Below are 25,874 nucleotides of genomic sequence, written 5' to 3' on the forward strand. Positions count from 1 at the left end.
TTAATTATACTCATTATTGTTACATGATTGGTAACATTTTTTTAATATTAAATTTTTTTTTACCAAAGATAAAAGAGACTCAAACCCGTAATCTCTTAATTGAGTATATGGAGACTATGCTATTTGAATTTGTTTTACCAACAAGTATTATTACTTTTACATAACATAAAATATAAATATGCTAAAATTTAAAGTAAAGTATTTTATTAAACTCACAATATTAATAACAAAGTTACAATATCTGTCAGATAAAAAAACCTAAAAATCATTTAAGTAAGATAGGATTGATTGTGATGTTACAACTGTACTTTACGTAGTCCATCAAAGGTAATGAAAAAAAATAATAGACATACCACCCATTAACGACAGTTGAGTTACCTGTCATCGCTTCTTTTATTTTTCTTCATGTTGAATTTGTATGTTTGTAGGGTCTTTATGGATTCAGAAGTTATCCCTCTATCAACAAGAATAAGAGTAGAATAAGAGTATCTGAAAAATATACTTAAATTTAATAACATAGATTATAAAATACTATGCAATTCCTATTGACACTCTTTAAATTACATCAATATCATCAACAACAAATATATAATCTTTATATAACCTTAATCAAATATTCGGATGAAATGATGAATTTATGTGTGCTCTCATAGAAATGAGAGAGAAATGAATGAAAGAAACACGTGAGTTTGAGAAAGTGATTTTGATATTAGAGTGAATCACACTTTTTATACTACAGAGTTCTGATATTTATACTAAGAATAACAGAAAACTATTTCTAGTGCAACTAACTCATCCTAGTTTAGTTAACGAAAATTACAACTAACTCCTCAATAATAATAACCTTGCAAAATTAATTTAACTAAGCATACATCAAGATATGTTTATTCTTCAATAGTCCCCTACAAATTTGGATTGTGAATGTCTCACAATTCAAGTTTGAGATAAAGCTTTGAAAACAGATCAGGCGCTAAAGGCTTTGTCAAGATGTCAACGAGCTGTAGCAACTGGAAGGAGTCTGGTAAGTCCAATTCGTGTCTTCTTTCTAGTGGTGTGATAATCAATTCCGATGTGCTTCGTTCTCTCATGAAAGATGGGGTTGGAAGCCAAATGCAATGTGGATTGATTATCGCAATAAAGATTGATAGATTTGATGAGTGAAATGTGCAACTCGTTGAATAAATTGAAGAGCCATTGCGTCTCATAAGTAGTAAGAGCCAATGCCCTATATTCTGCTTCCATGGAGGACTTGACCACCGTAAATTGCTTCTTGCTCTTTCACGAGAAGAGGGAAGAGCCATAGAAGAAGCAATAACCTAAAATCGATCTTCTAGAATAACTACACGAAACCCAATTTGAGTCGGGAAAACTACAACATTATTCTAATCAGAAGTAGAAAAGAAATAAAGCCTTATAGTTGGACACCCTTTATGGTGCCTTAATATTCTCAAAGCGGTTGTCATATGTCCCGACCGTAGATGGTAAAGATACTGACTTAATTTGCCAACAGTGAAGCAAATGTCAGGCCTTGTGTTTGTCAAATAAAGCAACTTCCTTATCAATGGTGTCCAGTGGACTCTTCAATGATGTCTCCACGGTCTTTGCTATGTTTCGAAGTATAATCCATGGGCGTAGAGTTGAGTTTGTATTCAAGTAATCCATAATCACACAGCAAGTCATTTATCTACTTGCTCTAAAAGATTGCTATGCCTTTGTTGGAAAGTGTCACCTCCATGCCAAGAAAATATTGAAGATCACCCAAGTTCTTGATACAGAATTTGTCGTAAAAAATGCTCTTGATCTGATCAATCTCACAAAGATCGTCACTTGTTTAAACCAAATCATCCACATAGACAAAGATGATGCTGATTCCACGAGTAGTATGTTTGGTGAACAAAGAATGATCAAGTTTGGAGTGAGTAAATCCTACTCCATTTAGAACAGTTGTGACCTTCATATTCCATCCAGAACAGATGTGAGCTTCATATTCAAATCAAAGGGCTGATCTATTTCAGAAGAAAAAAGCTGTATTGTTTTTACTCTTGTGCAAGTAAAATGGCTTGACAAAGCTACCTTTTCTCTGCATTCACAATTTGGGTAAGAAGAAGAAAATAGAAGTTTATTTTCTGATTTACATCCAAGGGTTAGAAATAAAATTTGGGGCCAAAGCACAACATTAAGGGTGTTGATTTGGCAAATCCATTGAAGGTCTCCTGACCAAGTTACTGTTGTTGCCCATCTCTCCTCTGTGCCATTCAACTCTAATTTTCAACCCTAATTTTTTGCTTCAATTTCTTGAGAGAAGAGGAGGAACTCAGCTGGTTCAATTTTCAAGGTGTTGACTCTTACCTCTAATCAAGTTTTGGAGGCATTATCCCATACATAAAGGGAGTAATTAGCCAAAGATTAAGACAAGGAGAGAGAACCTACAATTCTGAGTTAACTTAGCACTCTCACTACTCAAAACTTGAAATTTTAGAAGTAATTCACCTACACTAAATGAAGCATTTTGCTAAGATAGAAGGCAACATTTGAGAGTTCTGAAATTGGATTATATTTATAGCTTTCAAGCTGTTTTGATTCTTCTCCTTCATGTTTCTCTATTGAATATTCTGGTTCTTCAATTTTATCTTTCTTTGTTTCATTCAATGGAAAAAAAAGGCATAAATATGAGGATTTAGAAAAAAAAAGCCATTGAGAAAAAAGGCAAAGAGAGTTAGCTTGGAGAAAAGCTAAAATTATGTCAATTTCTTTTGTAATCATTTTCTATTTTGTTTCTTGTATCTGAATGGTATCTCTTGGTTAGAAGTTTGGTTTGTCCCTGATAGAATTAGGAAGAATATTTAGGAATTGGTAATTGTAATATTTGATAAAAAAAATAGTAAAAATTTTACCATAGTTGGAGACTGGATATAGGCCACATTGCACAAGGTGGTTAAACTAGAATACATGGTTGTGTACTTCATTCTTCTTCGCTCTATTTTTGTTTGATTTGATATGAGACAAAATTAAATTGTCTCCTGCATAATCCATATCACAGACACAACAGAATTTGTTTTTTGCAAGGTTCTGAAAACCGGTTCGAACTGGCCGGTCAGACTGGTCGAACCGTGAACCGTTCAGAAAAACAGTTCGGGCAATAGGCAAAATCGCAGATTTTAGAAATCGCCATCGAACCGGTGAACTAGTCGGAAACCGGTCGGTCGAACTGAACCGTAACCCGACCGATTTTTAGGGAAGGCAACTAAACGTTGCCGTTTCAATCACCAGCAACCCTAACTTTTACTCCATCGCGCAGCCAAGCCTTAGTCGAGCTCCTCTCAGTCTCGCACACACACTCAGTCAGGGGGGAGGGCTCCTCAATCTCATCGAGCTCACCTCCGTCCAGCCACCGTCTTGTGCCGCCGCCATCGTCGTTCCTTCGAACAGCCACTGCCTCATGCTCACTCACTTCCTCTCCATCACGCAGCAGCCAGCGCAACCTTTGAAGCCTCTGTCGCGCAACCTTCGAAGCCTCCATCGCACAGCAGCCATCGCGACCTTCAAAGCCACCGTGTGCTCCACCACTCTTGCATGCTCTGTCTCCCTCGGTGTCTCTCGGTGTCTCTATCTCCCTTGGTCGCTCGGTGTCTCTGTCCCCTTCTGCAACCATTGTCTCTTGCGTGTTCTCTAAGTAATTTTTTTTATTAACTATGAATTTATGATTGAATAATTGCTTGATTCTGTGAAGTTATGTGAACTCTGATATAGTATATCTGATATGTGGTTTACTAATATAGTGAATTTTGTGAACTCTAATTCAAGTCATTCAACTGTGAACTGATATGGTGATATAGTGATTGAATAATTGTTTTTGTGAACTGTGAAGTGTGAACTGATATAGTGATTGAATAATTGATTGAATAATTGTTTGCCTGTTTCAATTGAATAATTGAAATTGAAATTCTGCAACTAATTTTTTGATTTGAGTAAGAGTCAACTTTTTCTACTGTTTAACTTCATGTTGTTTTATGAGAGTACATCATGATGGAGCTGTTAAGGAAGCTTTTGATGTGGCCTACAATAATATATATGCATTCCATGCTGCTCAGAAGACACCTGAGAGAATTGTTGAGAACATGAAAGTATGTATGCCATTCCAATTATGGTTCTAGTCAGATGTGCATTATTGCCCCTGATTTATGGATTTTCACCATTATGTTTGTGCCAAGTCCTTTGATTTTGTAATTATGCTTATGTGTTGTTCATTCTTGGGGTGTTACACCAATATTTTTTTTTAGTCTTCTGAAAATACCAGGTTGTTCAATGCAAATAAGTTGCAAGAAGTACTAATTCTGTGGGTCTTTATGTTCCAGGAGGAACTACTGTATTACCATCAACAGCTTTAATTCTGTGGGTCTTTTTATGACATGTTTATATTTGATTGGTTGTTTTTGTTATTTGACTTTTGAGTGTGTATTTGAATGAGATTATAGTATTCTGGTTTATATACTACTTTTAATTTGGATGATAGTTTAAGATTTATATTTGACTATAATTATGTTTTAATGTGTTTATTTATATTTTATTATAAAACGGTTTTTCGGTTCAACCACGATCGAACCGGTTGAACCTATGAACCAGTGAACCAGTAGCTAGAGCGGTTTGATGACCGGTTCGATTTTCAGAACCTTGGTTTTTTGTGCTAAAGTTTAAAAAAAGTAAAAAGTGGCCATAGATTCAACCCCTTCTCTAGGCCATTGAAAACCTTCAATTGGTATCAAAAGTCAGGTCTCAAGCATCAAGTTTGATAACTTGGAGGAAAGATTCAAAATGGCCAACATGGGAGCAAACGTTGTTGCATACACCCTCACCAAAGGAAAGTTAAACAACAGACCACCATTCTTCAACAGTAAAAACTACACTTAATGGAATTAGAAAATGTGAATATTTGTGTAATCCGTCAACTACAATATCTGGAAAAAAATTATGGATGGTTCACAAGTTCCAACAAACACAAGCACTGAAGGAGTTGTGACTCCTAAAGAAGAGAGCGAATGGAATGACAAATATAAGAAAAATGTGGAGCTGAAAAGAGATTTGGGATAAACTCCAAGTTACTTATGAAGGCACCCAACAAGGCAAGAAAACAAGGATTGATTTGCTTAGAAAGGAGTATGAGATGCTCTTTATGAGGGAAGGAGAAACCATAAAAAAATGTTTGAAAGATTTTCGATCATCATAAATAGCTTGGATGCTATGGGATGACCCATACTAAATAAGTGCTAGTGAGAAAAATACTCAAAAGTCTCACAAAAGAGTGGGACACAAAAGCAACTGTTATTGCTGAGAGCAACAATCTGAATCAAATGACTTATAATGAGTTGACAGGAAAACTTCTTGCATATAAAATCACACACCTAAACCGTGACACAAAAAATAAAGGAGTGGCCCTAAAAACCAAAGTTGGTTCATTGAAAGATGAATCCAATGATAGTTTTTTGAATGACGAAATTGTGTTTTTTGCTGGAGAATGAGAAGACTCATGAGGAGCAAAGGTAAGAGTAAAAAATCGAGTTCAAAGGAGTACAAGAAGAATCTTAGCAAAATTATATGTTATTATTGCAAGGAAGTTGGTCATTTCAAGTTCAATTGTCCTAAACTTAAAATGGAGGACAAGACGAAAAAAAGAAAAAAGAAAAAGTGTTGATGGTTTTATGGGAAGATTTTGAGAATGACTTAGAAGAAGAAGAAGAGGAACCTGAACATGAAGCTCAAGTGTGCTTCATGGATGGCCAAGATCAACTGGAAGAGGTAAATTAATTTTACCTATCTAATGAGGACTTGCATATAATCATTGATGACTTAACTACACACGTTAGCAAAATTCTGGATAAATATGATAAATGCAAGTTGGAAAATGATTTCTTGAAATCTGAAAATATTTTCTTTAAAGAAAAATTGATGGAAACCAAAAGTGATGCTGGCTTATTAGAAGAAAATAGATTTCTTAAATCTAAAACTGAAAAATTTAAAGGAAAACACACGGCTAATGCATCATTGGACCTCATTACTGAAAATGACAAATTGCATACAGTGATTAGAGGTTTGAACCAAGACATAGTAAATTTGCTCAAAGTTCCGAAAACTTGGATAAATTGTTAGCTAGTAAAAAAGTCTTGTTTGAAAAATCTGGTTTGCAGTATGTTGAAAAAATAAAGCTGTTTTTAAAAAACTTCATGTTGAAACCGAAGCTTCAACCTCAAAAACCAAAAACCTTCAGACCTCTTATCACTTTTAATATTTGGCAAAGAGAAATTATTACCAAAATTGCAAAAAAAAACATGGTCATACATCTCTTCAATGTTTTATTGTTGAAAGAAAAGTGGGTAACAAAGTGGTAAATAATTTCAATGTCAACTTCAAAGGATCCAAATTTATTTAGATACCTAACTTAAAGCCTTGTGCAGGTTTACCTTACATCCAAGAAGAAAAAAAATATGTGGTATCTTGATAGCGAATGTTCAAGGCACATGACCGGAAAGTCCATCTTCTTCGTCAAACTCAACAAGTGTAATGGAGGATTTGTGACATTCGGTGATAATGAAAAGGGCAAGATCATTGCCATAGGTAAAGTGGATAAGAATTTTTCTAACTTCATTGACAATGTATTTTTGGTTGATGGATTGAAACACTATGTTCTAAACATTAGTCAACTTTGTGATTTGGGATATTGGGTTACTTTCAAAATGTTGGAATGCTTAGTCGTAAATGAAAATTCTGATGACATATTATTTGTAGCAAAAAGATGCGATAATGTGTATATTCTCACTTTAAAGGAACTAAGAGAACAAAATGTAGCATGTTTTACCTCCATAGATTCAAAAAAAAAAAAGGTTCTAGCACAAGAGATTGGGACATGCAAGTATGTTTTAAATCTCTAAACTAGTAAAAAAGGACTTAGTTAGAGGTCTTTTTAAAATCAAATTTGACAAAGACATCACTTGTGATGCTTGCCAATGGGATAAACAAACCAAAAGTTCTTTCAAACCAAAGAAAGATGTCCCAACTAAGAGATCTTTGGAATTGCTACACATTGATCTCTTTGGTCTTACTAGAACTTAAGGTCTGGGAGACAAACATTATGTTCTAGTTGTTATTAATGATTACATTAGATTTGGATGAGTTCTCTACCTAGTTCACAAGAATGATGCTTTTTCAGCCTTCAATATTTTTTTGCAAAAATGTTCAAAATGAAAATGATCTAAAAATCGCTTCTATTAAAAGTGATCACGGAAAAGGATTTGAAAATCAACATTTTGAATCATTTTATGATGAATTAGGTATTTCACACAATTTTTCTTGTCCCAGAACACCTTAACAAAATGGCGTTGTAGAAAAGAGAAATAGAAGCCTTTAAAAAATAGCTAGAGCTATGCTTTGCGAAAGTGATGTACCTAAATTTCTTTGAGCTGAAGCTGTAAATACAGCTTGTTATATCTTGAATAGAACAACTATTAGAAAACTTTTAAAGAAAACTCCTTATGAGTTTTGAAAAAGAACTCCACCAAATCTTGAATACTTTCATGTCTTTGGGTATAAATGCTTTGTTTTGAATACAAAAGATAATTTGAAAAAGTTTGATCCAAAGTCATATGAATGTATTTTTGTGGGAGATTCAACCTTTAGCAAAACTTATAGAGTGTACCACAAAGACTCTAAGACCATTGAGAAAATCATACACGTTACTTTCTGTGATTCTAACTCTATTCCAAGTGTTGTGAAAGATAGTGATGCAGGTAATCAAGTTTAAAACAAAAGTAATGAAGCCCAAGTTCAAGAAAAATCTAAATCTTTGCAAGATGTCTTGATTCTGATGTTGCAGATCATTTTGTAGGAGACAATCTCATTTTATTTTTTGCAACTGCAGAACTTTCTGAAAGTTTCAACAACCTTGAACCAAACTAATATGAATATGTGTCCTATTTAATATTTATTAGTTACTGTAGTAGTTAATAGATGCTAAATAAAATAAATTCTGACTGATTTTAATTTTTTTTGTTACTAAATATTTTCGTTTAGTATTTAGTCATCTTTTAAATAAAAATAACACTTTTATAACATATCAAAATTTAATTCTATAATTTATTATTCAAAAATTAAAAAAATATTTCACATAAAGATAATAATTATAAAGTTGGTTAGAGTATCTACCTTGTTTAAATATTTTTGTCCCAGAGATGGAAATTATTATCCATATTGTGAACGGCAATATCAAGGTTGAACCGAATGAGAATCCTAAAGTAACTAATTTATTTTATTAATATACATAGGTGGGATTTGGTGTACATATTTTGTATTAATCAATAAAATAAATACAAAAATATATGTAATATTATTGTTGGGCAAGCAGCTGAAGAAGTGGTTGATGGGATCGATTATTAGCGTGGGTCATCATCATCATCAAGATGGCTGAAGTCGGGTTCTCGAGGCTTTTGGGGGGGAAGGCCGATGCCTTCCGAACTGGAAGAACGGGGCCTCTGCCCACGCAAATTAGTTGCAAATCGGGAAGCATACATAGCCGAATCTAACCCAATAAGCATAGTAGAAGTAGCAGCAGCAGCAGCAGTAGTAGTAGTAGTATTAGCAGTAGAAGATGAAAACGAAGAAGATGGAATCAAGGCCTTTGTATCATCATCGTCGTCGTCATCATCATCATGATGGGATTGATCATCATCATCATCATCATCAAGCTTGTTGATGTGGTGCATGGATGCAATTTTCCTCCTCTGGTGGCGCCTCCAGGCAGCCTGGATGAAGATGGCAGCCCAAGTCCGCCACTGCTGGGAGTAGAAACGGAAGGTGTGCTGAACCTGCCTGCTGTGAAGGCGCCTGAACTGGGAAGCAACAAACTTGAGCTCCTCTGCCTCCAGAGCGAATGCCTCCATTTCATCCATGGCCTTCACAGTCCTTGTAGATGACGGTAAATTCGACGATGATTTTGGGTCCAGTGCCCATGTTAACAGCTCTTCTCCACAGAAGTCACCTTCTTTCAGAAAACCTCTGTTGAAGAATCCACTTCTTCCGCCGTCCGTCGTCACGCTCTCAAGTTGGCCACGTACAATGAACAACATCTCATTCAACAACATCTCATTCACCGGATCCCCTTCCCTTATTATGCACGTCCCCTTTGTATGCAGACATGGCTTCAGTCGCTCGCATATCGCATCCAGCAACCGCTCATCCATGTTGGCAAACAGAGGAACCTGATCATCCATCCATCCATCCATGCATCATCATCTATCAACGTATAATACATACATACATACACATGCTTTGCTTATATATATATAGCTACCTAGCTTACCCTTCTAACCAAATTCAAACAAAGGTATCGTTTGATGTCTCTCCTCAAATCTTTGGGAAGTTTCTGAACCAAGCTCTCTTCATCTACTCCACGTGTGTTAAACCATTTACATTTTTCATAGCGTCTAACTTTTTCCCTTAGCTCCACTGGAAGTAAGCGGTGGTGCATCCATTGCTCTGAGTCACGTCTTCTGATCCTCATTTCCTCTAGACGGACAGACATCGATTGAAGAAAGTTCTGGATACAAACCAAAATAAATTATTATAGAAACCTTTTCATCTTTAATATATATATATATATATATATCAACACTTATTGGCATGCATTTACCTGCATCTTTCCAATCAAAACAGCAAAAAGGACAAGCCCCAAAACAGCTAATAAAATGCAAAAAAGAATTTCTCCGACGTAGGTGCTAGCTTGAAGCCCTTGACCAAGTGTGCTGCGTAAAGCAAAATAGAAGGAAGCTTCTTAGCTTAGTAAAACCTGTTAACAGATACACAGCTTCAAACACACTTCTTAACAAGTCCCAATAATCAATACACTAATGCTAGCTTGATTAGGAAAATACCTTATGTTTTGGACACCCCACCATAAACAGTAACATAGTTTAGGAAAGAAATTGATTGATGCAACAATATTAGATGTTATGGCTTGATTGAAAATTCCATAGTCAAATGGGGCGTCGTCATCATCAGCGGAACACTTATCCTGAAGAATCTTTGGGCTAATCTTTCTCCATTCTTCATAGCCAGTAGCACGCTTATTTGAACCCCCACAGTACAAGAAATGTGTGAAACATCGCTCTTCCTCCATGCAAGCATTCCTCCAGCACGTGTCATTACGTTCTACAGCTAATAAGTACCATACAGACCCAGTTATCTGTGACGTGAGCATTGCACATTAGAATCACAAGAAGGTTGATGATGTATAGTAATAGTAGGCATACTAGCTAGTAAAGTTTGCATGACCTTTGGTTGCAATTAAGATGCACTTACGTGGCTACCAAGCATGTACCAGGTCAAGTAATATGCAGCGCCAACCAAAGTATTCTCCGAAAAAACACCTGCTGTCTTGCTAATCTCTGAGGCCAAAGGTAGAAAGCGTAGAAATCTTGGAAAATATTGGAGGATGACAATGTTCAACAGTTGCGTTTTTGTGGCTAATACCTTTGTGCGCGCTGGATCATGAAGATATCTCCACACGACAATCTACATGCATGACAAATAATGATCGACTCAACAATATTTAATTAATCTCCAAATTGAAAGGAAACAAAAACAAAAGCTAATAACCTGTGGCAAAGGCAACACAGAGAGGAAGTCAACAATGAAGTAACGTTGCAAATATCTCTTAGCAATCTCTGCAGGATCTATGACGAGTTCACCTCGTCCAAAGACACGAGAAGAAGGCGCAATGAAAGCAGTGCGAAACTGAAAACTTATGCGAAGGATGTAGATAGCATCGAAGATTGTTCTGAGTGTAACTGCATAGCTTGCCAGGCTACTGTCTATGGCAAGACAGAATGATTTGTGATTGAAATATGGGAGATAAAAGAAAAGGGGATCAAAAGATACAGATATGATACACAAAACTTGAAAGAATTTATTTATTCCACTGCAGAAGGGTCTTGTCTTGAGGGTCAAATATTTTTCTCTCAGACACTTTAAGATCTTCTGGGAACACTGATGCCCACGTCACTCCACTTTTCAGGGATCTCCCAAGTACTCTTAGCCCATTCGACCCCCTTCTCATTCCTACCCCAAAAGATTTTGATGCATTGTCGTTTCTCCTTATTCCGCCACTCCCACCAGTCGGAGGAAGCGGCCCCAGTCCTTTCAGATTAAATCTTAGTTTCCTCATCTATTCCTATATATGCTGCATCAAGCGCATACGCCAAATCAAATAGGAATTATTAATGCACATGGATGACATTGCATTATTAATTATTGCCTAACTGCTGGTAAAGCTCTCCTATTACTGTGTGAAATACAATCAATCAAATGTTTTGAAGATTACAAGCAGTTTAATGCTCCTACATACAATTGTAAAGCAGACAGACAGATATTGCCGTGAAGAAAATAACGATTGCATATGCATGTGTCTCTGGTATTCTTAATACCAAATGCCCAAGGATGAAAGACGGGATCAGCAACTAAATTATATTAATTATTGAACATATCTATGATTTGAAGATGAACTTAATACATATAATTAATGGCGATGTTTGAACAAGCGGATGAGTCTGCGTGCATGGGAATGACAACCATAAGAATGCAGAGCCAAAAAGAGATCCACAAGTAGAGAAAGAGAAGGAGAAACATGCATCGGAATTCATCTCTCCACCTGATTTAGTTATTTAAGACACTTATGACGGCTGTATGTTTTCCCCGACATTATAGTTACACTTGCTTTTATTTATTTATCTTTTTTTGCAAGCTTCATTTATCTTAATAACTTATTTTATTTTCATCCCTTAATTTTAGTTTGGTTATTGTTAAGGTTCAACAAGTATTTTTCTTAATTCATTTATCACTTCTCTTTTCTTTTTTGGTCATAGTGAGAAATTAGGAATTGTGTAGATTAGTGTTGTCTTTTTTCTTTTGACAGAACCCGGGCTAACAAACCGGCCCAAATCCCAAGGAAACGAACTTCCATTCCCAAACCCGACCCGGATTTTAACTGCCACTTCCCTCGACGTTGAGTTATGCGACCTCCATAGCAGACCTTCAAGTTCCAGGTTGTCACTGCCGTCGCCCGATTCCAGCCGGAACTGCCGCTAACTGCAGAACCTCCTATGTTGGTCGACAGCCACGCCAAGATCAGCTCTGTTATATAATACTTACTTCCATCTACCATTGTTTGCTTTTCGTGAGTATTTCCAACTTAATCAGTTGATTTGCCTTAGTGTCTGCGTGTGATCCATTAAGGAGCTTGTTAACTTTTAACATGAATTTTGTTGATGAATCATAACTCCAAATCTACTTCAATGCTGGTGACTTCATTTCATATGTTTTTGTGGAATACCGATCATTGAATCAACGAATATTTCTCAGAATCTTTACTGATTCTGTTTAACCCTTTGGAAACATTCAGTTTAGTCAACTTCAAACTGAACCACAACAAACTATAGTATTTAGATTAGATTACATTTCAGCTCCAAACCAATTCAAATTGAAACCAGGGACACCCCTTACCTGTCGTAAGTACTTACTGATGAAGGAATCAGAGGTCAAATTCCTGTTTTTCTTAACTCACCAAATTATGCCAAAAAGAAATTAAAACCACGTCTTATTCTTAAGTTGATTTTTAACTTCCTAATTGTTTTTCCCTCATATTTAAACCCCAATCAGTAAATTGGGGTGATATTTATATGATAAGGTAAAATATGCCCAAAAAAGGAGTGAAATTTTAGTATGGAAAGGGAAGCAAGGAAGAAGGTGGATTGCAATTTGATAGGGCTTGCAATCCATAAGTAGAGCAGGTTCTTCAGTCCCTGCGTTGCAGTGGATTTGACAGTGGGATTAGGTGGTAGTGAATTAGTGATGCGGTAATGTAACCTGAATGTTCATTCCAGTTCGAGCAATAGTTTTACTTAACTGATTCTCTTTTATTTTCATTTATATAAATTCTATGTGATTTACTTGTGGAAGATTGATCTCAGAATATACATTCATTTTTGTTTCTTTCTGTTCATTTTTATTTTATGATCGTCCACCACACAAAATCTCTAAGAACACTTTTCATTTGATCTTAAACAAATGCTGATAGCCTTTAGGGGTTTATGTGGCCCAGAATTATCAAATTCCTAACATCAAGAAGCTAGTTGACACTGCCTTAATTATGGCAAATATAATAGGGGAAAAATACCAGAACCCAAAGAGGAGGGGTGATGAAGACGATTGATGCCTATAAAGCTTCTGAAAAAGCACAATTTGGTAGAAGAGATTTTGTAAGGATTTAAGTTTATTAATTTGCCCTTTTAAGGCAAACATTCTCAATCTTGTCTTTTATTGCACTCAAATTTTCTTCAAGACACAATTTAAAGAATATACTCTGATTTTTCAGATATTCGATAATAGCTTCATGCCAAAACCGTTTTGTGCGATTACAGCAATCCAATTTGTGGTAACTCCAATGTCCAATGTTTTTACTTCCCTCTTCCCACATTTTATTTGTCCCCTCGCTTGTCTAAATGTATTTTTTTTATGAGTAGGAAATAATGGAAAGAAAATTTATACAATAGATGTAATAAAATTGTGACAATCCAAGGATCTTTTTTTTTTGTGCATAGAGAATAAAAGAAAACAATAAAAAAGGAAATTATAAAAAAAAACAAAAGATTAAGAGGAACATCAATTAAAAAAATTCTTAAGATATACTCTTTTGAAGAAGACAGAAAAACAATTAAATCGATTGCATTAGTAATTCTGTGAGTTCTATTTTTTGTCATCTAGTCTATAACATGGTTCAATTTTCTCTAAATTAGAATAAAATCTTATTTCTGAAATTATTTGTGTTTGAGTTAAAAAATCCCTTAAAGAAGTTTTTATTTTTCATGATCATCTAGAATTTTTTAATTGTTCACTAGCGATAAAACTTTAATAGAGTATGTCTCACAAATCAATAGTGTTATTCCTAACTCTCTCGCCATGAACAAACCATACCAATCATCCAAATATCACTTTTTAGGACTAGGGATAACAATGAATCTTTATGGGGCGAAACCTCTACTCCACGTCCGTCTTTGTTCAATAAATTATCTCTCGCCTTTACTTCATTTCTACGGATATCTGTTTATTTTCACGAGTATATATGAATTCTAAGTTTTAAATTAAAAAAATAATACAATCACAATAAAATCTTATAATTTAATTAAATATATTAAATTAAATACCATTCACATACAAATTTAACATAAAATTATACACATAAAATATGTTAATAGTAGTAATATTATGTTTTTTTTAAGGGGCAAAAAATCTATTGTATTTAATAAACGACTTATTCATTTTGTATGAATTTTTCTAACGGCATTTGAATAACTATTTAAAAAATGCTAAAGTACACAAAAAATTAGAGCAAAATTTGCTCTCTAAAATTTTTTAAATTTTTCAAAAAACTTGGTTATTTACAAAAAGTTTTAAAAATAAACTCACTTGACATAAAATTATTAAAATTTAAGGATAAAAATTTTTTATTTTTTTAATAATATTTAAAAAAAAATTACACCAAAATTTAACCTTTAAATTTTGAATAGATATATATTTAATGTTTAATTATTTTTATTGTATTTTTTAAATTTTACAGTAACTTATTTTTTATTTGTATCTTTTTAGATGATCTTTGTTAGAGACGTTGACTTTTTTATACCACCTTAATAGTTTGCATATTTAATTGGACCAAAGTGATTATTAGACATTATTCAAATAAAAAGAAAATCTAAGCTACGACGATTCACTAAAGGGATTCAATGAAAAAAATAAAGATATTACTTTTTAATGAGTTGTATGTTATGTATTATTTAAAAATACTTACTTAAATAAAGATGTTAAAATATTTTTGAAGACACTATTACTATATGACATGCAATCAATCAAACATTTTGAAGATTACTAGCAGTTTAATGCTCCCACGTACAATTACAAAGCAGACAGATAGATATTGTCGTGGAGAAAATAACAATTGCATATGTATGTGTTTCTGGTATTCTTAATACTAAATGCCCAAGGATGAAAAACGGGATCAGGAACTAAATTATATTAATTATTGAACATATCTATGATTTAAAGATGAACTTAATACATATAATTAAAATTAATATATTTGAACAAGTGGATGAGTCTGTATGCATGGAAATGAGAATTATAAGAATGCAAAGTCAAAAAGAGATCTATAAATAGAGAAAGAGAAGGAGAAACATGCATCGAAATTCATCTCTCCACCTGATTTGGTTATTTAAAACACTTATGATGGCTGTATGTTTTCCCCGACATTATAGTTACACTTAGTCACTTACACTTGCTTTTATTTTTCTTATTTTTGCAACCCTCATTTATCTTATTCTTAATAACTATATTTTATTTTCATCCCTTAATTTTAGTTTTGTTATTGTTAAGGTTTAACCCGTAGATCCCGTCAATGATCAGCAATGGTAGTGGCACTTGTTGAAAAGAAAAGGATAAAAACAAAAACCGCGTATATAAATCCTAGAAAGCACCTACGACAAGCTATCCAATGAGGAGAAAAATATATGACGTCTGCTTCTTGTTTGCACTACAAATGAATGAGGAAGATCATAATATTATGAGTCCTTTATAGGTTAATTTTTTATTATTTTTTGATGTTTCTGAATTTATTTACAAAAAGATAATAATATAGATCACACGCAGTAGGCAGTATGATCAACTTTTTAAGTTTTTATTCTTTTTCAAGTTTGATTGGTTTTGTTAACATAGGTTTAAATTATGCAGAGGTCAAGACTATCTTTAACCCACTTGAGCTCTACATTCTCTATCTACACAAACCCCAACCACTTTTGAAGGCGGAAGAAGGGCTTAGCATTTAACTAAATACATAATTGAAATTAAACTTTCAAAAAAAAAAAGAGAGAAATTACAAAGCAATTTCAAATGTAAGGATTAATGTGAGATGAATAATCACGAATTCCTGCTCCTTCCCATCCCATCCACTCTTCCCACAGGTCCCAATCTGGATCATTCATTCCCCTCATTGCTTCGTCGCCTGTATCATCTTCGCATGCTTCGTACATTTCCATTTCCATTTTATTAGATTTTTCTCTCAAATTGGACATTACAACCTGCATTCCACATAAGTCACATAGAAACCCCAATTAGATCCAAAATTCTGCTACAACCTATGTGGCCCACAAAAGTTATGGCAATTAGAAATTCCAATCTCAGCATTTTTATTCAAATCAATCATACCAAAGAGGTCATATTTTGACTTAGCATCACCGTCATAAGCATTATCAATATTAAATTCATGCATTACAAAAAGCAATAAGCTCAGCAAGATAACTCACATCATAAGCCTGGTTGATTGGTGAAACTGCACCCCGCATTTGCTCCCTCTGCATACATCTGGATGGTACTGAAACACAACAAAAGACCAAATATATTAATTAATTAAAAATTTTCAAATGTTTTAAATATTAATTAATTAATTAAGGAGACCGGGGATGAAACCTGCAGTGCAAGCTGTCTAAAAGCCTTCTTAACCTCGGATTGAGACGCACCGGGTTGGACTCTTAAGGTTTTGTAACAATCCGTCAAAGAAGAAGAAGAAGAAGAGGAGCAACAAATCTCAAGTCTTTTCTGTTTCCTTTCTTGACATCTTAATTGCATCCATGACCATGAATTACCACCAATAACGCCAGCAACAGCCATAATCAATCAGAAATCCTTAAGACACGAGAATTTTGAGACTTGAGAATTGAGATTAAATCCTAAAATAGTGGGTTTCCTCGTTGAGAACTCAAAGGTGATATTAGATAAAATGAAAGGCGCTACAAATCCAAAATGGGATCTAGAAGCGGAAGGTATAAATAGAAAAGAAATGTAAGAGGTCAATGTAGGCGATTGGAGCTCTTATCCATTGGGTCAGAGGCTGTCGTGGCATGACGTGGAATCTTGCATTGTCGTTAGAGCGACTCAGACAAATAGAGTTGAACTCTCGCTCCTGTTCCAATTTTATGTTGATGACATGCTTCACCAATAAAATACTGGTCCACCGTTCACCAAGGATCAATATTTTGCCCTTATTATGTTTGTATGTTTATCGGTTTGTTATCTACTAAAACTGTATATTTCAAGCTCACCCAAGATTTTCGGGGACCTATTTTTTTTTTAGCATCCCACGGTGGAAGTTTTCATTTGTGTTGTTTAGCAAAACTATAACACTACATTACATTTACCACCAATCTGTACCATAGAAAATTAAAAAAAAAAAACTAGAGGCTAAAAAAACGTGAAGAAGGAAAAAACAATTGGGGCCACTGCACCTAACACGTGTTGACATTGACTTGACTGGGCCAAGGTGAAAGGAAGGAGGTGAACAATAAAATTCCAAATTGAGAGAATAATAAAGTTCCAAATTGAATGGTATAGCAACACTAGACGGATGGAATGAATTTAATTGTCTTTGAAATTAGGAGCACAAAGGGTTACACCATCTCCCATAGGGAACTCATTTCAATCCCTATTTATGGTCCACTTGTCATAAAAAGTAATTCCACATCAGCTTTTGCATCATAAACAGTAAATAAGAACTCAAAATATCTTTCTTCTCCATTAAGAGAAACTAACTTTAGTCCCTATTATGACCTCACTTAATTAATTAATTAAAATTAATATAGTTACTATTTTTTGTAATAATATTATTAAAATTTATAAATTCAAAAATAAATTGAATATTTTTTTTAGAAAAAATGATGGTACAGTATAAAATCTTCCTCTTCTAATTGAGGTAATTAATATAAATTATTAATTGAATAAATATATAGTTATTTAATATAATTAATTATTATAATTATTAATAAATTAAATACAATTTAATTATTTAATATAATTATTTAATTAATTATTATTTAAATGATTTTATTAGATAATTAATATAAATTAAATTAAATAAAAATATAATTATTTAATATAATTAATTATAATTATTAATAAATTAATTATGATTTAATTATTTATTTTTATAATAACTTGCCACGTGGCAAGTTATTATTGGATGATGAAAGTCCCTACTTAGAGAAACTCTCTTCTCTTGAAAATCACGCAAAAACTCATTTTTTTTCTTCTCCAATGGTGGGCCTCTACTTTTGTCAGAAACAGGGACTCATATTTTGGCCATTAGAGATGCTTTTAGGGAGTGGAAGAGGATAAATACTTCCGCCAACTAGTTTCCGTCCAACCACTGGATGGTGTCATCAACGGCCTTCTCGATCCTCTGCTTGTCGGAAGGATCCAATTTGGCACCAACATTGTCATCCTTAATGGTGTTCCTCATGCTGTATGCATAATTCTCCAGTGAGTTCTTAGCGTCCACTTTCTTCTTGACATGTTCATCCTTATAGGTATCAGGCCAGAACTCAAGAGAGAGAGAGAGAGAGAGAGAGAGAGAGAGAGAGAGAGAGAGAGAGAGAGAGAGAGAGAGAGAGAGAGAGAGAGAGAGAGAGAGAGAGAGAGAGAGAGAGAGAGAGAGAGGGGGGGAAGAAGAAGAAGAAGAGAGAGCGTTAGAGGAGAAAGAATGATCTGAATTAGAAAATATATGGTTAGTTTACAATGGGTATGTGCTGATTTATATACGCACTAGTGTGACTAACCCTTCTAACAGACTCTGCATAACATACATACTCACTGCCTAACAAATAGCTAACCATATCACAAAAAGGTCTAACTAACTATTGTTATACACACCACATGCTAACCTCCTTCATCCCCCCTCAAACTGAGGCGTGGCCTGGAAGCAAGCCTCAGTTTGGACCGAAAATCAGCAAAGAGAGTGGAAGAGATGGATTTCGTGAAGATGTCTGCGAGTTGATAAAGATCAAGAATGTGAACAACTCTAACAAAGGCCTTCAGTACTAAGTCACGAGCAAAATGGATGTCCAATTCAACATGTTTAGATATGGAATGAAGAACCGGGTTGGCGGCCAACATGACAGCACCACAGTGCACGACAGGGGGTGTTGTAATTGGCATATGAATAGCTGAGAGGAGGTTACGAATGGACATAGCTTCAACCATAGCATCAGCAATGCCTCTGTACTCGGCTTTAGTACTAGAGCGAGAGACAGCATGCTGCTTACACGAGGCCCAAGAAATCAGATTTGGCCCCAAGAAAACACAATAACCACCATTAGTCGATTTGCGATCATCAGGGTCCGAACCCCAATCAGAGTCAGTGTAGACAGTAAGATTATGCTCCACGGCTGGCTGAATTCGAAGGCCAAGATCAGCTGTTCCATTAATGTAGCGAAGAATGCGCTTAACAACCATCTAATGTGACTCGAGAGGGTTCTGCATAAATTGGCAGACGCGGTTGATGAAATAGGCGAGCTCTGGCCTAGTAATGGTGAGATACTGAAGGCTCCTAACTATTGAGCGATAGAGAGCTAGATACGAAAACACAGGACTGCCAGTCTTGGATAATTTAAGAGAGGAAGGAATTGGAGTAGGAATTACAGCCCAATACGTTGGCTTTCTTTAGTATGTCATGAACATACTTAGTTTGGCTCAAGAGAAGGCCACCATCATTGGTAGGAACCACTTCTAACCCTAGGAAGTAGTGAAGGCTACCAATATCCTTCAAAGCAAAATGAGAGTTGAGATCAACAATGACTTGCTTAATTTGTGCATCTGAACTACCAGTAACTATAATGTCATTGACATAAATGAGAAGATAGGTAATAGTACCATCACAAACCCTGGTAGAAAGAGACGTATCATCCCTTGTTGTAGCAAAACCAAGCTTGTGCAAAACACCCAAAACCTTCATGTACCACGCATGGGGAGCTTATTTCAAACCGTATAATGACTTTGTTAATCTACATACTTCATTAGGGGAACCAGTCTCATAACCATGTGGCTGAATCATAAACACCTCTTCACTTAACCCACCATTTAGAAACGCATTATTGACATCAAGTTGTCTAATGCTCCATTTGTTCGAGACAGCCAAAGACAACACTAATCTGATTGAAGTAGGCCTTACAACCGGACTGAAGGTTTCTTGAAAATCAATTCCAGGTCGTTGGCTAAAACCCTGAGCGACTAGCCTGGCTTTATACTTCTGTAAGGAGCCATCCGAGTTGTGTTTCACTCAAAAAATCCACCTGCATCCTATAGGAGTTCGATTTGGAGGCAAGGGAACTAGATCCCAAGTGTGAGTACGCATGAGAGCACTATATTCTTCATCCATCGCCTGCTTCCAATGTGGAACTGATAGTGCCTCCTTGTAATTCTTAGGTTCAGAATTGATTGTGACAGAGGTTTGAAGCATTTTTGGTTTGAAAATACCATTATTCGATCGAGTTATCATTGGATGAGATGAGTGGATATGTTGGGAAGATTGAGGTTTTGGGGTAGAATGGTTAGCATGACTAGGAGAAGAAGAGGGAGTTTCATTATGTTTGAATTGATGGACTGGGAACTGATGGAAGTGCTGAGGCTAAGAGAGGGGGTTTGTGTGGCAGGTACGGGCTGGTGTGACAAAATGGTGAGAGATGGCATAGGTTGAGATAATGAGGATGGTGATGATGAGGGATCATCGAGAAGGGTATCCTTTAGTGATTGTGGAAAGCCAGACTTGAAGGGAAATTTGGTCGAAGATAACATGCCTACTCAAAATGATTTTCCCTGAAGCATTCAAGCATCTGTAGCCTTTGTGCTGAATGCCATAACCAATAAACACACAGGGTTGGGACCGATCATCAATCTTGTGGTTATTGAATGGCCTAGTATAAGGGAAGCATAAACAACCAAAAGTTTTCAAGGACAAGTAGTTTGGATTGACATTGAACAGCTTCTCATAAGGTGAAATATTGTCCAGAACTGGACTAGGTAGCATATTGATAAGTCACACCGCAGTGATAAAGGCATCATCCCAAAATCATTTGGGCATTGAAGCTACAACTAGTAGTGTGAGACCTGTTTCAGCGATATGCTGGTGTTTTCGTTCAGCAGTTCCATTTTGTTGGTGGACGTACAGACATGAAAACCTCCATGCCAAACCTGTTCCCTGCAAAGACTTGGCCAAACTCACATATTCCTTTGCATTATCACTTTGCATCATCTTAATTTTAGTATCAAGTTGTAATTCAACCATAGCTTGGAAATCAAGAAATACAGATATGAGTTGAGCCTTTGAAGAAATGAGATAAATCCATGTGAAACGAGAAAAAGCATCAATAAAATGGACATAGTACTTTGAACAATTTATTGAAGTCACAGGGGTAGGGCCCCATATGTCTGTATATACGAGTTCTAAGGGTTTGCTATACACAGAATTTGAAGAAGGAAATGGGAGCTGGTGAGCTTTCCCAAGACAGCAAGAAGGACACACAAAATATTCAGAATTGAGTGAAATATTATAAGATTGCAAAACTTTATTTACTACGGTTGTTGAGGTTAGCATATGGTGTGTATAATAATAGTTAGTTAGACCTTTTTGTAATGTGGTTAGCTATTTGTTAGGCAGTGAGTGTGTGTGTTATGCAGAGTCTGTTAGAAGGGTTAGTCACACTAGTAGTGGGTATATAAATCAGCACACACACCCCATTGTAAACTAACCATACATTTTCTAATTCAGATAATTCTTTCTCCTCTAACGCTCTCTCTTCTCTCTCTCTCTATATATATATATATATATATATATATATATATATATATATATATATATATATATATTGAGTTCTGGCCTGATACCTATATGGTATCAGAGCTCCAGATCCTTATGACCATAACTTCCGTATCACTCACTACTGCACAAATTGCTCAAGCTTTCTCAAGTCCGATTGCAATGAAACTGGATGAAGAAAACTTTCTGCCATGGAAAGATCAAGTAGAATCTATGATAGAAGGTTACAAAATGTTGAATCACATCACAGGCGAGTCAATCCAAAGAAGCATCTTTTAATCGAAGATGAAGCTTCAGGCACAGTGAATCCAAAATACGCAACGTGAAAGAAACAGGATGCACTACTCAAGACTTGACTTCTTGCATCAATGAGCAAGAGATTCAATACACGCATGGTTGGATGTATGTTTTCTCACCAGATCTGGAAAAGATTGGAGACTTTCTTTGCATCACAGATCATGGCAAAGATTAGACAACTCAAGAACAAACTAGTAAACACGAAGAAAGAAGGTTTGATTTGTGATTACTTGCTAGAGATAAAGAAGCTTCTTTAATTTGTGTTGGAGCGACGATAAATGTCTCTGATCATGTAGACGCTATTTTAAATGGACTGCCAGAGGAGTACACCTCATTCATCACCACTATAACTGCTAGGTCTCCTCCAGTGTTAATTGGAAAGTTAGAAGCTTTGTTGATGACACACGAAGAGTTGTTAGACAAGTATAAGAGACCTGACAAATTTGTACAAGCACATGTCATACACATTCAGAACCCTAATCAAAATTTTAGAGGAGGTTTTCGTGGAGGAAGGTTTCCATATCGTGGACGAGGCGGTTCAAGATTTGGCAGAGTAGGAAGGCACATGCAATTCCAGCAGCAAGGATATGGAAGATCAAACTCTATGCATCCTCAGGCTCAAGGACATGGAAGAACAAATTCCAGAATAATACAATGTCAAGTGTGCAACAAACTTGGATATTCTGCTCTCACTTGCTGGTACAGATATGATTCTGACTCTGGAGGAGGTTCACGCACAGAAAACCTCCTTCAATCCTCTGCTTTGTACTTCTCTGCCTCTTGCACCATTCTTTCAATCTCCTCTTTGCTCAGCCTTCCTTTGTCGTTAGTGATGGTGATCTTGTTCTTCGCCGTCTTGTCCTCCGCAGACATGTTTAAGATGCCGTTGGCATCGATGTCGAAGCAAACGTTGATCTGAGGCACCCCTCTCGGCGCTGGCAGAATTCCCTTGAGCTCAAATGTTCCCAGAAGGTTGTTGTCCTTGGTCCTTGCCCTCTCACCCTCGTACACCTAAATCAGCACACTGGTATGGTTGTCCGAGTAGGTCGAGAACACCTTCTCTTTCTTGGTAGATATGGTGGTATTCATGAGAATCAAGACCGTCATCACCCCACCGACGGTTTTAATGCCCAGGCTGAGTGGCGTGACGTCGAGAAGAAGCAAGTCTTGGACTTTCTGGTCGCCTTCTCCGCTCAGGATGGCAGCTTGAACAGCAGCCCCGTAAGCCATGGCCTCGTCGGGGTTGATGTTCTTGCAGAGCTCCTTGCCGTTGAAGAAGTCCTGCAGAAGCTGCTGGACCCTTGGTATCTGGTGGAGCCGCCAACAAGGACAATGTCGTGAATCTAAACCTTATCAACCTTGGCATCTTGGAGACACTTCTCAACGAGCTCCATGCACTTCCTGAATAGGTCCATGTTGAGTTCCTCGAACCTGGCCAGAGTGATGGTCACGTAGAAATCAATCCCTTCAAAGAGCAAGTCGATCTCGATGGTCGTCTATGCGGTGGAGGAGAGTGTCCTCTTGGCCCTCTCACACGCTGTCCTCAGTCTCCGGAGCACCCTCGCGTTGCTGCTCATGTCCTTCTTGTGCTTCCTCTTGAACTCCGCCGCGAAGTGATTCACCAGCCTGTTGTCGAAATCCTCGCCCCCTAAGTGGGTGTCTCCGGCAGTGGCATTCACCTCAAAGATGCCCTCCTCGATAGTCAAGAGAGACACATCAAAGGTGCCGCCCCCGAGGTCGAAGATGAGGACGTTCTTCTCGCCAGTTTTAGAGGCCTTCTTGTCTAAGCTGTAGGCAACAGCGGTTGGCTCGTTGATAATTCTCATGATGTTGAGGCCTGCAATAGCGCCGGCATCCTTGGTGGCCTGCCTCTGAGAGTCGTTGAAGTAGGCGGGGACGGTAACGACGGCGTTCTTGATGGTTTTTCCCAGGTAGGCCTCGGCGATCTCCTTCATTTTGGTGAGCACCATGGAGGAAATCTCCTCGGGTGCGAACTGCTTCTGCTCGCCTTTGTAGTTGACGACGATCATGGGCTTGTCTTAGGGGCCGGAGACCACCTTGAAGGGCCAGTGCCTCATGTCGCTCTGGACGGAAGGGTCGGAGAATCTACGACCGACGAGGCGCTTGGCGTCGAACACGTGTTCTATGGGTTCATTGCCACCTGGTTCTTGGTAGCATCTCCGATGAGGCGCTTGATGTCCGTGAAGGCAACATAGGAAGGAGTGGTTCGGTTGCCTTGGTCGTTAGTGATGATCTCTACGAGGTTGTTCTGCCACACGGCCACGCAACTGTAAGTGGTGCTGAGATTGATGCCAATGGCTTTCTCAGTAGCGGTAGCCATTTCAACGAATCAGAAGTAATAAGTGAATAATTTAAAAAAACAGGTTTAATTTGCTGATGACTACAGGTTTAGATGATGCTTTACGCATGTATGTTAGGGTCCTATTGTACTGGCCTGGAGGGATGGAGGGGGTGTATATATATATTGCACAACATTGTGCTTGGAATGAGGATGAGGAAGATATTTTCCTTCTTTTGGGAAAGGCAGAAGGTGGTAGAAGGGACTCCTGATGAAGTTGAGATAGAGCAAGAGAAGTCGAGAAGAAGAATGAATATGAGAGGGAAGACCAGAGAGTTCTCGACACTCGACACTGCTTGATTGCCTTTGATTGTGATTGGCTCCATCAAAAGCCCGAATTCTTTCAAGGTTTTTGTTTTAGATACGGATTCCCTCCTTAAGCCCTTTCCACCAAAAAAGAATAAATGTTTCATCCGCCTCTTATTTCTAGTTGAGTTCATGTCACTATCAACAGTCTCGATCTGAAACTTTTTAGTTTTTCACTATTTTCTTATAGTTAATTCTATGGTATTTATAACCGAACTGGGAGTACCCTCGTGAACTCAGACCCGAGTATGGTACCTGCAAAAAGGACTCGACGCCCAAATCAGTAAAAAGAATCACTTAAAGAATAAAAGCGAGTATATGATCGAGGTGTTGCTTTTTGGTGTCTTGTTGTGGGAATGAATTTCCTCTGCCTTATATCGTCGGTACCGTGCTTGATTTATAGCTCGGTTAATGTTGAATTGGTCGTTGATTTCATCCGAGATCTTTGCGACCGATCTCGTGGCGAGATTACGCGGAGTGTTCCGTTAAGATATAGCTGTTTTCATGATAAGTTGTGCCGAGGTATAACTTGGTTTTATCCGTGAGATGTGGTACAGTACATAGCCCCCAAGCTTGACTTGGTGAAACATAGTTTAGCAAGTTGAGCTTTTCCTTCTAAAGTTATACCTCGATGTTTTGAGGTGAAATACTTGTAGCCCCCAAGCTCAACACTCGTATCAAGCTTGGGTTTAGAAAATAAATGATTTTTGCTAGGTATAAATGTATAGGGAACGGTTAAAAGGCTTTACCTTGTTAATTGGGCCGCAATAAATTTTTTGGCTAAGCTGGATGTAGATCGTTTCATATTGGACGTGCCATTATTATTTCCACTTCCCACTAAAGTAGTGGGTTGTAATTAAGTCTTTACTGTTTCATTTTTGGAAAAACACAAAACACAGGTTCAGTTGTAAATCTCATAAGTGTAAAAAGACATGTCTTCCAGAGGTTAGTCTTCTCAACTTCGCACTATCTTCTCGTCTTTTTACAGTCTCTTCTATTTTGTTTTATTCTGAAAAATGGTAAAGAAAGAGAGAAAGAGAAGTTGAAAGTTATTAAAGTGAACAAAGAGAACCCTTACAATTGGGTTCATGTTGATGTAAAAACCCGTGCGTCGTCTTATTGCGATGTTGAGTCGCTTCGTAAGCTAGAAGCTTTGAAGTTTGTTAGGGAATGTTCTGGTGT

The 25,874-nt window shown here is 36.7% G+C and overlaps 3 pseudogenes; all 3 read right to left on the reverse strand.

The window, feature by feature from the left end:
• Positions 1–8,420: 8,420 nt before the first annotated feature.
• LOC130975397 (putative cyclic nucleotide-gated ion channel 7) lies at positions 8,421–11,209 on the reverse strand (annotated as a pseudogene).
• Positions 11,210–15,666: 4,457 nt separating this feature from the next.
• Positions 15,667–16,870, reverse strand: LOC130976868 (chaperone protein dnaJ 8, chloroplastic-like; annotated as a pseudogene).
• A 1,398-nt stretch (positions 16,871–18,268) lies between these two features.
• LOC130977155 (heat shock 70 kDa protein 5-like) lies at positions 18,269–24,368 on the reverse strand (annotated as a pseudogene).
• Between the last annotated feature and the right edge of the window lie 1,506 nt (positions 24,369–25,874).

The sequence above is a fragment of the Arachis stenosperma genome, chromosome 4 (genome assembly GCF_014773155.1).
Source record: "Arachis stenosperma cultivar V10309 chromosome 4, arast.V10309.gnm1.PFL2, whole genome shotgun sequence".
NCBI classification, from domain to species: Eukaryota; Viridiplantae; Streptophyta; class Magnoliopsida; order Fabales; family Fabaceae; genus Arachis; species Arachis stenosperma.